Raw genomic sequence first — 13,447 nt, 5'->3', positions numbered from 1 at the left:
ATTTTACATAAAAAATTGGGACACATTTTTCTTTTTTCAATTAAATCCTAAAAGAATGACATATTCCTTTTTTTTTTTTACAATTATTTAATGACAATATCAACATTTTATCCATGTTTAGTCCTACTTATTTGCTAAAGAAAGTCCACAAAAGTTTGCTCTTCTATTTAAAAATTCACTATTTTAATCTAGAGTAGTTTTTGTTTCCTAATTATCCTAAAATAAGGTCGCAAGTAGGAGAAGGAACTACATAGAGCCGAAGGTGGTAAATGGGGTGAGCCATGTGGAGAAGGAGGAAGTAGATGGGGGAGTTGTTGATTTGTATGAACATCCTTTTGAAAGAGGAAGCAAGGTGGATAAGCCTAATTTGAGGGGATTAGGGTTCAACCAATTTGGAGGGGAAAAGTGTGAGTTTCTAGAAAGGACAATCGAGGAGGTGGAGTGTTCCACATGTGACAAAGCTTTGGGACTCAAAGGTTTATCTTTTGTTTTTTATCAACATTGATGAAATACAGTTAAAACTGAGTGATGTATACTATTGTTGAGTTTCATGAAAGAGGTGAATTAGAGAATAGTAAGAATGTTTCATTCATTGTCATTGTTGATATCAAATTTTGGCTTGATATTTTCAAAGTTAGTATTTTAAAATATTTTGTTTGTTAAATAGTTCAAAATGCATGTTTTTCAATTTTAATGTGATTTATCAATAATTATCCTTGTTTGTGAAAATGCTAAGATTTTTATTTGTTAATTTCGTACATTATTGTTTTTAGCACAATCCATTAATTACATTCGTTACATTTGTTTATATTTATTTGAATATTTTTAGCACAATTTAGAAATATATTGAAACACATATAATAATTGCATACACATATATACTTTTTTTTTATTAACCAATGGTTTTGAGCACACATTTTTGAGCCCATTGTATTGTACAAAAGTGATTTTTAAAATTTCCTATTTAAGTCCTTACTTTGTCCAAAAATAAAGGTGGTGGTGGATAGTTACAATTTTCCTAAGTTGACAAAAACCCTAAAAAAGCTTTCCTCCCTCATTTTCAATTTTTCCAGCCGCCGCCACCACACCTCCTAAAACCCTAACACTTCACTTTTCCCTTCCATTTCCGCCACCGAACCACCAGATCTTCTCCAACCCACTTCACTGCCTCCACACTCTTCTTCTCTGAAAAAATCAAATCAAAACCCCAGCTATTCTAGTTACAAAACAACAACCACAACAACCGCCAGTCTTTTCCCCACGAAGCTTCAAAACCCAACGACCGCCAGTCTTTTCCCCTTCACCCCTTTTTGATATTTTATTTGCTTTTTTGCAGGTTATCAGTGAGCTCAAAGCTCCACCAAACAACGATCTCAAAGCTCTGATCTCCATCTTCGGCGTGGCTCCAACTCTGTTGAACAAAAATGAAGTGCCGCGGTGTCTTTAACTCCGGTGGACAACAATTAGCTGTCGCGAAGATAAATCTGGCGAGACTTCGACAGTAAGGCAGATCTCTTCTCCTTTTTATTCTTTTGTACAAATCAATTTATGTTTTACAGGTTGTTGTTACTATATTTTTGTTGTTATTATTCGACTTTTGGTTTCTTTTCCAGTGAAGTTTTCTCCATTGTTATTTTAAGCATTTTGTTTTGATTTAAACTAATTTCGAATGTTAGTCGTTCATGGTTTTGTTGACTTGTGTTAATATGTTAGTTGATTTATTTTTTTGTGTTTTTATCCAAGTTAACTTTTGTTTACTGCTATGTTCAGTGTTTTTACCGTCCCTTTGTTTTTAAAAAGTCATTTCTAGTAATTTTTTTTGGTTTTTCTTGATTATGCTAAGGTACTGTTGGTATTGTCTCCTTTGGTCTAGTCTTTCTTTTTATGATTATGGTTTACTGTTTTTATTCTCAAATATTTAATTATTGTTTTGATTCTATTAGTGGCTCATTAATTATTGATCGTTGTTTCCATTATATTTTTTCTTAAAGTAGTCTTGGTTATTGCTATTGTAATTTATATTAAATAGAGATAGTTAAAGCTGATCAATGAAAAAAATTTCTCCGTCGGTTTTTGAGGCTTTCTCATTTTATAAAACACGGAAAATTTAGTTTAAGTTTATTTACATTTTATGATAAAATTGACAGATGAAGAGATTACCGTCGATTTTCAAGGCCTCCCATGTATATAATACGGGTTTTAATTTAAGTTATTATTTATTTCATTTATTTTGATTCATATTAATCCTTTACTAACACTTTTATTAAGTATGTTTTTAGGTACCCAAAGTTGGTTTCCAAAGAAGCTATTCGGGGGTGCGGAGTTGGTGACTGAGGGATTCATATTTTTCATAGTGTGGTAGGTGGTAGTGTGGTAGGTAAGGAATTCATCTTAAAGATTTTATTATAATATTTTTTTTCAAGGGTCTTAATCTTGATATCTCTTTAATATTATTTATTCTTGTATATACCCTTTTTCTAGTAATTCGCTTATATGTATCTTAAATTCTGTTAAATCATTAAAATTATATTTTAATGGTTTTTGGGTTATTATACTATTATTATCAATTAACTCAATTTTTACTTTTGTTTTATGTTTTTCCCATCCTTGTAAAGGATCTTCACTATATAACAATTCTAACTTATCTTGGATTATTTTTATTTTATCTATAGAGAATATAATTAATTCTATTTTAGGGTCTTCTTCTTTTATATTTTCTAGTAATAAAGTAGGAGCATTATTGTAGATTATTAGTCTTATTGTAAGAAAGTGTAGTGTAAATTAGTCAACAAGTAGGGTAGTATGCATGTGCATATTAAAAGTGGTAGGTATGGTGTGCATTAATAATGATGACAAGTGTATGAATGGTAGGTGGTGTGCATCATTAATAGGACAAGTGTATGAATGGTAGGTATATGCATTACTGTAAAGTAAGTGGTAGTGCATTATTGTGCAGTAAGTAGTATAATACGTGTATTATTGTATATTACTGTAGAAATAGGCAAAGGTATATACATTCCTTTATATAGAAAGGAAATTCTAGCCTATTTCTATATAAAGGAATGTATATACCTTTGCCTATTTCTACATTAATATACAATAATGCACGTACTATACTACTTACTGCACAATAATGCACTACCACTTACTTTACAGTAATGCATATACCTACCATTCATACACTTGTCCTATTAATGATGCACACCACCTACCATTCATACACCTGTCATCATTATTAATGCACACCATACCTACCACTTTTAATATGCACATGCATACTACCCCACTTGTTGACTAATTTACACTACTCTTTATTACAATAAGACTAATAATTTACAATAATGCTCCTACTTTATTACTTTATACTATTTACTTTTGACTTTTTTGGCCAAACATGTCTTCTTTGCCTTATCTCTTTAGTTGTTGCTATCTTCTTTATCTTCTTATCTCTTTAGACTTTATTCTAGCTGGACATCTAGAATCACGTTGTCTTCTCCATTACATTTTGTACGTAGATGATCAGGGTATTTGTGTCCAATTAGCTTGCAATATCTGGTTAATAGTTCTAGCGAAATAAATCTTGCTTTGAGTGCTCCTGTCGTATGTCTTTCTTCTGATTTTAATAATGATAAAATCCATTTCTGGACTTCATCCATATCCTTAGTTCTCTTGAATTTAAATATATCATTAACTGGTCTCTAGAGTAGTAACTCCATATAGCATTTCCGTTTAAATAATTGTTTGCTAACTCTTGTATAATAGTTGATATACCAATTATTCTTTTATTGACATAAAAACTTGGTATCTCTATTTTTCGTATTTGTTCCTGTTGTCCAATATCTTCAGGTATAATCATATCTTTGGTTAGTCCTATTTTAATAACTTGAATTGGGGGTTTTATCACTTCATATAATATCTTTGCTGGTGCTGTATAAAACTTTACATAAAATAAATTTCCATTGGTAACTCTTTTATATGTAATGAATGCCTTGTGTAGTTCTGGTATTCCACTTATTTCTTCTTCGTCGTATGTGTATACGGTATTTAATAGTCCATAATTGTAACATGTCCTTACTAAATTGGCGTTAGTTTTTGGCTGTGTGATTAGCTTGTTATAACCTTGTAATTTTTGAGTTAGGTAGTCTTGACTTGGTTCTTTGGTTGTAGTGGATCTAGGATTACGATTTAAATATATTTGGATTTTGTATATATTTTCAATATATGTTCTCGTGAAATGGTTATATAATTTTTTCTCATTTTGTAGGCTATCTGCATAGGTAGATGTTTGTGGTTCCATAGTCAATATGTTTTTTGGCATTTTTGGAGTAAATGATTTTTCAAATAGCTGGTTTAAGTTTGTATTCTTATGTTGTTTTTTACTAACTTGTTTACCTGTACCTGTAGCTATATTTAAACAAATATTATGGGTTTTAAGGTGTTTCCCAACGTCACCTTTTAGCTCTGGATTTTTAAAGTCTTCCGATTGACTTAGCTCCGCATTTTTACAGTCATGTTGCTGACTTGTATTAGCTTTAGACTTCAGATTATCTTCATTAGTCTTTAACTTTTGTATCTCATTGTCCATACTGTCCACTTTTATACAAAGTATAGTAATGGCTTTGAGTATATCTTCAATTGTATTTTCTTTCTCAGTCTGAGTAGCTTTGTCTTGATAAGTAATCTGCAATAACATTCTTATCAGTTTTTATTACTTCAATAGTAAATGTAAAATTTAATATATTTAATACCAATCTTCTCATTTCTTTTGTTGTTACTAAATCCTGTATTTTTCTTGTTAGCCACCATTTTATTTGTGTGTTATCTGTCCTTATAATAAATTTGTTATATACAATATATGGTTCAAATGATAGTAAACATTTATGCACTGAATATAATTCTTTCCTATTTATTTTCCATTTTATTTCCGTATTAGTAAATGTTCCTGAATAATATCTACAATGATGTTCTATTTTTTCTTCATCATACCTGTATTTTAAGACTCCTCCATAACTTTTTTCACTGACATCTGATTCTACTATATAAGTAAATTTTTTGTTTTCATCCAGAAAATATAGTTTAGGTAGGTTCTTACATAATAGTTTTATTTTTTGTATTTGTGTTTGGTCTTTTTTATCAAACTGGTATTCTACATCTTTCTTTAATTTTTGTTGTAATAGTTTTAAATCCCCTGCTAATTTTGGTATGTATTCTCTTACTTGATTTACTAGTCCTAGAAATGATTGTAATTTCTTTTTTGTATCTAGTTGTTCATTTGAGTTAATTATTTTTTGTACTATATGTGTTTGCATTTTTATTCCATTTTTATCTATTTGTATTCCTAAAAATTCTATTTGCTTTTTCATTATGTCTGCTTTCTTTTTGCTTAGACTTATTCTTGAATATTCTATAATATGTATAAATTTTTCTAATAATCTTATATGTTCATCTTGTGTTTTGGAATATAGTAATATATCATCAATATATACTACACAATTTTCTAGTTGTTTAAAATAGTTATCCATAAAGTGTTGATATCTACCTGGTGCATTTTTATATCCAAATGGTAATACATTCCATTCATAAAATCCTTGTGGTACTATAAATGCTATAAGTTTTTTAGATTCCTCTTCTAACTTTAAGTGGTAAAATTCTGATTTGCAGTCAAATTTACTAAAGTAATTATATCCTTGTATTTGTCTTATCTTTAATATTTTATTTGGTATTGGGTAATTATATGTTTTAGTTTTTTTGCATTTAAATTTCTATAATCAATAACCATTCTACTTTTTCCTCTTTTTTGTTCACTATGTTTATTTACTATAAATGATGGGCTTGTATGCTTGCTATTGCTTTCTTGTATATACCCTTTTTCTAGTAATTCGCTTATATGTATCTTAATTCTGTTAAATCATTAAAATTATATTTTAATGGTTTTTGGGTTATTATACTATTATTATCAATTAGCTCAATTTTTACTTTTGTTTTATGTTTTTCCCATCCTTGTAAAGGATCTTCACTATATAACAATTCTAACAAATCATGGATTATTTTTACTTTATCTATAGAGAATATAATTAATTCTATTTTAGGGTCTTCTTCTTTTATATTTTCTAATTTTTGTGTAATTTTTTCACTTCCTTTTATCCATTCTGTTGTTTTTCGTTTTTTGTTATTTACTCTTTTTGCTCCTATTTTTTGTTTACATGGTGTTGTGAACCACCAGTGTGTTTTTGTTATTATATGTGGGTATAATTTTTCTAAAAATGACATTCCTAATAACATATCTTTTGTGGTCAATTCAAAGTTATATATTTCTTCTATAGTTAATATCTTATCCCATATTTGTATTTTTATATTTTTTGCCTCATATGTGATCATGCTTCCTTCATTATTAAATCTTGTTACTACTATCGGTGTTTTTAATTTTTCCCATTTATCTTCGGGTAAGCAATTGTATTTACATATATTAGCTTCTGCTCCTGTGTCTATCATTGGTATATAATATCTGTTGTAATATCCTTCTATTATTATCTTTGCAAGTATATATATTTTCATGTTTTTATCATAAGAAAGTTCTTTTTATTATTATCTTCTTATTATTATAATTTATTATTAATTGTTTGTCTTCTAAATTATATGGTTTTACTTGTTCTAACCATTTTATTCCTAAAGTGATATTTTTATCCCCTTGATATACTTTAAACTTTATTATTATTGGTACTTCTCCAATGATTATTTCCTTTTCTGTAGTTTCTTCGGTATATATTAATGCCTTTGGTAGTTCAGGGCATGATTGTTCAGTAGGAATTGTTTCATTTTTTGTTACTAGTTCTCTTGTAATATAATTTTCTTCTTGTCCTGTATTTATTAATATTAGATATTTTCGTTGTTCCATTACTCCCGTTATGTAGTAATGGTATGGTTTTATTCCTTCTTCTATTGATTTTTGTGGAGTTTTATCTATTCTTCTTGAGGTACTCATTTTTGATGATATTTGGGGTATTTCATAGTTTATTCTTTTTTGTGTGCTTAATCTTTCTTTTACTATTTCTAAATCTTCTTCTATATCAATCTCATTATAACTATAATTATTATTATCTATGACTGTATCTATCCTTTCAAAAGGATTTTCTATTTTTATTTTATTTACTTTATTTTTTGCTGTTATTTTATGTTTTGTTGTTAAAACATATAAGTTTTTACATCTAGCTGTAAATATTTTACTTCCTGGGGCTAGTTCTATTCCAGACATTTTCCAATATAATACTAGTGATTTATCTATATTCCTGTCATTTATTGCTACTGAGTAGTTAACACTTATTATGAATTTAAATTTTTGGTATATGAGGTTACCTTTTACTGCGTTTATTATACTTTTTTCTATGAGTTGTATAATTCTATCATCCGCTAGGTATATTTCTATGTGTGTATCTATTCCTTCTCTAAAACATGCTTTTATTAGTATTTCTGTTCCTCCTAAATGTACATATTTAATTGGATTTTTAGCCTTAATATCCTGTATTTCTTTATTTATTATTCGTTTGTTTATTATTGGTATTTTAGCCTTTCCTTTGGTGTATTTGCAATCTATGATATGTTCTTTTTGACTTACTACATAATATTCTTCTTTTTATCGTTAAATCAATTTCTCATTGTTGGTATTTCAAATATTTTTTCTACGCTTAAGTCTAATTCTTTTCCTTTTATTTGTTCAAATATATTATTATCAAATATTATTTTTTGTTCTGCCGATTCTTCATCTTGATATTTTTCTTTAGTTATTATTTGTATATCTGTTTCAGTCATTGATATAGTATTCATTATCTAATTCTATTACTGAATTATTTTTCATTTCGCCTGTTTCGTTTTCTGATAATTCATATATACTATCTTCACTTTCTAATTCATAATCTACGTACTCTATCTGCGTATATTTTTCATCGTCTATTATTATTTCTGATATTTGTGTTTTCTTTGAATTTTTAGGTAATTTACAATCTCTATCTATATGTCCTAATTTTCCACAATTATAATAGGTACATTCCGTTAGTTTTCTTTTTGGTCTATATGGTCTTTTGGTTTTGTAGTTTTTTACATAGTACCTTCTTCTTGGTTTTTTATATTTATATTTTGATCTATATTTTTTGTTAAATCTTTTTTTATAGTATTTGTCCGTATAACCAAATTGGGGTGCCATTTTATTTTTGCAACATGCTAAGTTTTTTACTAGTATTTTTTCCATTTTTATTTCTTCTTTATGTTTTTCACATAGTTCTATAAACCATCGTTGTAAGAATTTTATTCTAGCTCCTAAGGTATCTGTTAATCCTGCTTCATTCCAACTTTTTATTAATTTTAAATTAAAAGGTTCTGGTAATTTTGTAAAATATAATTTTCTTATTTCCTTACTTTCTTCTGTGCTATCTGTTCCTTTATAATAATATTCTCTAAATACACATGTATATTCATCTATATAACACATATTACATATTGCTAATTTTGTCATTAGATTCCGATTTATGATTTTTTCTTTATTTTGTTCTTCTACTTCTGTTGTCATACTACTAAATTCATTTCTTATAACTACTTCGTACTTATATAATATTTCCATAGTTGTAGTAGCTAATTCACCATTAAATTTTTTATTACTTCTTAGAGTTTTTAAACTTTCATCTGATAAATTTTGTAGCCATAATTTTACTGTTCCTATAAGTGTTCTTTCTATATATCCTGGTGTTTCTATCATTCGTATTTTGTTATCTATTAATTGTTTTGATATATATCCCATCCATAATTGAATTGTTTTATTTATATCTGCTACACAATCTAAATCTAAAAAAATCATGTTGTTCAGTTATTGGTTTAGGTGTCCATATTTTATTTAATCTTTTATCCGTATAGTTTTTTCTTTATCATATTGTCCATAGTTTGCATTATAATATTTTAATTTTTTTGGGTTTTTTATTCTTGATGTACTAGGTTTTTCATCCATGTTTACGTCTCCTGTATTTACTTCTAAATTATTTGTATTATCTATGTTTGCTAAAAGTTCCGTATATGTTTCGCTTGTTTCCGAATGTTGTTCATCTAGATCATCGTTATTTATTTCAATTCTTATTTCAGGTAGTTTATCTTGGTTATTTTCTTCTTTTTCTTCTAGTTCTTCTTCTAATTGCAATTTTTCTTTAAATTTATTTATCTCATTTGCTAATTTTTTTTTTGTTCTTTTTCTTTTTGTTTAATTTCATACATTTCTTTTAATATTGCCAGTTCTTTTTCTAGTTCTATTATTTTAGTATTTTTTTACTTCTTCTAATTGTTGTACTTCCTTTTTTGCTTGTTGTTTTATTTTTTCAATTTCCGTTTTTCTATCTATTTCTTCATTTTCTTTTGTTATTCTTATCATAGCAGTTAAACTATCTTCTAGTTTTACCGTTTCTTTTTCTAACATTAAACTTATGTTGTCACCTATTTTCTTGTATCTTCTTCCTAGATTAGAAAATATTATCTTTATTTTTAATCCGTCATAGTTTTCATATATTTTTTCGTCTATGACATATTGTTCCTTATTCATTTATAGATTGTGTTGAAGTTTATATTCTAAACTTTCTATCTGTATCTGTAGATATAAATAGTTTTCCTTTGTGCTACTATAGAATTTTTACAAGTTCCTGCGAATATATTACTGTTAAGTCTACCTTACATATGTGCTAATTCTTGTCTTTTCGCTATAATTATTTCAGTAAGTTTTTGTCTATATTCGTTATTTTCGTTATTCGTTGTATTTTTAAATACCGAATATATTTATATTCTATTTTAGATATATTATCTATTAATTGATCTAATTTGTCGTTATCAGTTTTTGTGATATTGAGTTGTTTGTATTCTGGATATAATTTGTTTAATTTTCTTCTTATTTTTCTTAACTTTCTACTAGTATGTTTCTTCTTATATTTGTTTTTATCCATAGCTCTGATACCATTTTTCGGGGGGTGTGGAGTTGGTGACTGAGGGATTCATATTTTTCATAGTGTGGTAGGTGGTAGTGTGGTAGGTAAGGAGTTCATCTTAAAGATTTTATTATAATATTCTTTTTTCAAGGGTCTTAATCTTGATATCTCTTTAATATTATTTATGATATATTCTAGATATAACATATCTTGGGTTCTTAGATACATGTATAAATTATTTTCCATTAATTGTTCTATTAATTTTATATTTTCCATAGCTTCTGTCCAATATTGTAAATATTCGTAGTTCATTTTAATCTGAATTTATTTCTAAATCATACCATTCTATTCTTTCGAGGTCTAAATCATGTAGGTCTATTTCATACCATTGTTGGTTTAATATATCTTCTGATTCGTTATCATTAAATATTTTTTCCCATATGATTCTCCATAATTCAATTACTTTTATACCTTTAAGTATATATAAGATTAAAGTTTCATAGTTTTTTTTTATCATTTCATCATCTTATATTATTATTTTACTTTATTATTTGTGTATATTACATATTTATTATATTTTTACATTATTTTATCTTTTCCTCAATTTGAAAAAATGAGTTCAGTCGGGACCTACATTTGTGGATTTTAAAGGGTGCTTAATACCTTTCCTTTGAGATCACTTGAACTCTTATCTAGAATCAATTGATTTCATAGATATTTTTTTTAATTAATTAATGGGTTTCTTAATTATCCTAAAATAAGGTGGCGACTCCTGAATTGACTGGGTTTAGGGTTCTTTTTCTTTGAATTCTTTTTTATTTTATTGAATTAATTGATTATCATTTTTTTCAATCACCGTGACGTTGTGCCTTATTTGAATAAAATAGGGATGTCAACCGTCATCATTACTAAAAAGGATAAATCTAGAAGTATGAAGGAATATACACCTATTAGTCTACTAGGAAGAATCTATAATATCATCTCTAAGCTGCGTTCTACTAAACTTTGGAAATTGTTAGAAGAGACTGTATGTACTTCGTAAAATAGAGTGGTGGATTTAGGGAGAAAGCAGGGAGTGATCACTATTCACAAACATAAAAAACTTTCTATGAGGCGATGCAAAAATAAATTTATTTCCACCTAGTCTCCCCAAATTCTATTTGAAGCATAATGTTTTCTAGGACTTTCCAATTCGCATGATCGCAGGCCTTTTTAAAATCAAGTTTGCACAACACACCTGACACTCCTTGCTTTCTCCCTAAATCCACCATTTCATTTGCCACCAGCACTACATCTAGAAACTGTCTACCCTCCACAAAAGCATTCTGCAAAGTAGAGACAACCTCGTGTAACAACTTCTTGAGTTTAATAAAAGAAAAGCACATTAGAGATGATATTATAGATGTAACACCCGAAAAATTCTAACATAAATCAGACCTAATTTTTTTTTTAGACTAGTGCCACAGACGAAATCTTCTGATCGTAGAAGTATCTACAAACCATAGATGGGTTCGTAGAACCATGCTCTGAAAAAGTGTTCTAAGGTCTACGTTTCAGGGAACAAACTATGGCTCATAGAAACTTCTACGGTTCGTAAAAAGGCCTCGTATAACCCAAGTCTTGAAACAACCCCAGTAAGCTTCCTATGATTGAGCAAGATGTTCCATCAAAGTTCCTACGGGTTGTAGAAAGGATCCGTAGACCCAACTTTAGAGATGTGGAAAGCCAACATGTTTTCTATCAGAGGGTTAACGGTCCGTAGAATTTTATACGGACCGTAGATGGTCTTCCATAGATGACTTGTGTCAGTTTTAAGACTGGTTATTTTTTGTCTTTTTCCACCCTTTCTAAACATATACTCCGATGTGTATACACCTAATTAAGGTCACAAGTGAGATGAAAAGCTTCCTTACCGATTAAGTTTTGAGATAAAATTATACTTAGGTCAATTTCAAATGATCATATCTCTCAACATATAATGAATTAGGTGGCCCATGATCTATCGAATTTAAGGACTATGAGTCCTCTTTCTACCTCCACAAAGTTTGCCTCATTTAGAGTTCGGAGTAAAAAGTTATGCCCATTTTAGTGAAGCAAGCAGTTGATGTTTTACTACTGGACCTACAGATGGTGGAAATTTCCATGAACTGTAGACCCTTCCGTGAAGACTTGCCGCAATTGTTTTTAAGAAACTTCATGTACGCGTTCCTAGGTTATTTTTGTCATTTCCCAAGCTTTTAACCCTATTCTAAATTGTTTTTGAGTGTTTTAGCTGAGTATATCATTCAAATAACTAGTTTTCCTCTCAAAATCATCAATGTAAACATTTAAGTATTCAAAAATTCTCTTAAAACTCAACTAGGGTTCCTCCTCTCCATCAAGAACCTTAAAATCTTCAAATAAAAAATTCAAGATACAGAGAGAAACTTTCCATCCAAGGTGTTCCCAAGTTCTTCCACTCTAAGAACTTCATAAAAGATTTTCTTATCTCAAGATTCCAAGCTCAAAGATTTCTTCCAAGAAAGCGAATGTTCTTCCCCAAGCTCAAGATAAATATAGTCTACGCTAAAGTTTTCATTCTAATAGCTTTATAATCACGTATGTAAGCTTTCATTGTGTTGGACTAGTTCTTCCTCATGCCTTACATATGTCTAAATTCAGTAAAAGAGGTATCTAGGGTTTTATCCTTGATTTTGAGTATTCTTGAGATGAGTTATATTTTTGAGTTATGCGTTCTTAATTTCTGAGTATTGAGTTACATCTCTAAACCATGTAAAAATTGCTAATTAAGGAAAACAAGATAGGTGAATGGATCTAACTCATCAATACATTTCCAGATATATAATAAATGAAAAAATGAGCATTTTTTTTCAAAATCCAAAATGAAACAACTAAAATCATACCAAAATAATCTTCTGAAAAGCCCTAATGCGGCACATATGATTTCGATTTTTCTTCCTTGAACTTTTCTTCTCAATCTTTGTTTTTCTCTTATTCATTGCTATTCTTTGTCATCGCATGCTAAAGAAGCTAGGAGGGTTAAAATAATAATTTTACAACCCTAACACTTTTCTCATGTTCAAATATAAACAATGCATTTAGTTAACTGAGTGGTGTTTGGCCATGTATATCTTAAACTTTTCTCTAGAGTTGAATTTTGAAAAATCATGTTTGGCCATAAAAATATAGGAAATCCGGAATTCAACTTGAAGTTGAAATATGCAATTTGAAAATCACCCAAAAGTTGTTTTCACTCCAAATCACGCACAAAAATTCAAAAACAACGCTAATTTGTATTCATTGCCATGCACAACTATAATTTTGAAATACTTCCTTCATCCCAATCTTTGTGATGATGTTTGATAGGGTTCGAAGTTTAAGAAATATAGGAAGACTTTGCAATGTTCTAAAACCATCCTTAATCAAAATAATGAATTTTTAATTAGAATAACAAACTTTTATGGACTTTTTTAGCAAATAAGTAGGACTCAACATGG

Source organism: Solanum verrucosum, unplaced genomic scaffold, assembly GCF_900185275.1.
Source record: "Solanum verrucosum unplaced genomic scaffold, falcon-dt-bn FXZP01000153.1, whole genome shotgun sequence".
NCBI classification, from domain to species: Eukaryota; Viridiplantae; Streptophyta; class Magnoliopsida; order Solanales; family Solanaceae; genus Solanum; species Solanum verrucosum.
The sequence above is the reverse complement of the archived record's forward strand: the minus strand, read 5'-3'. Positions refer to the sequence as shown.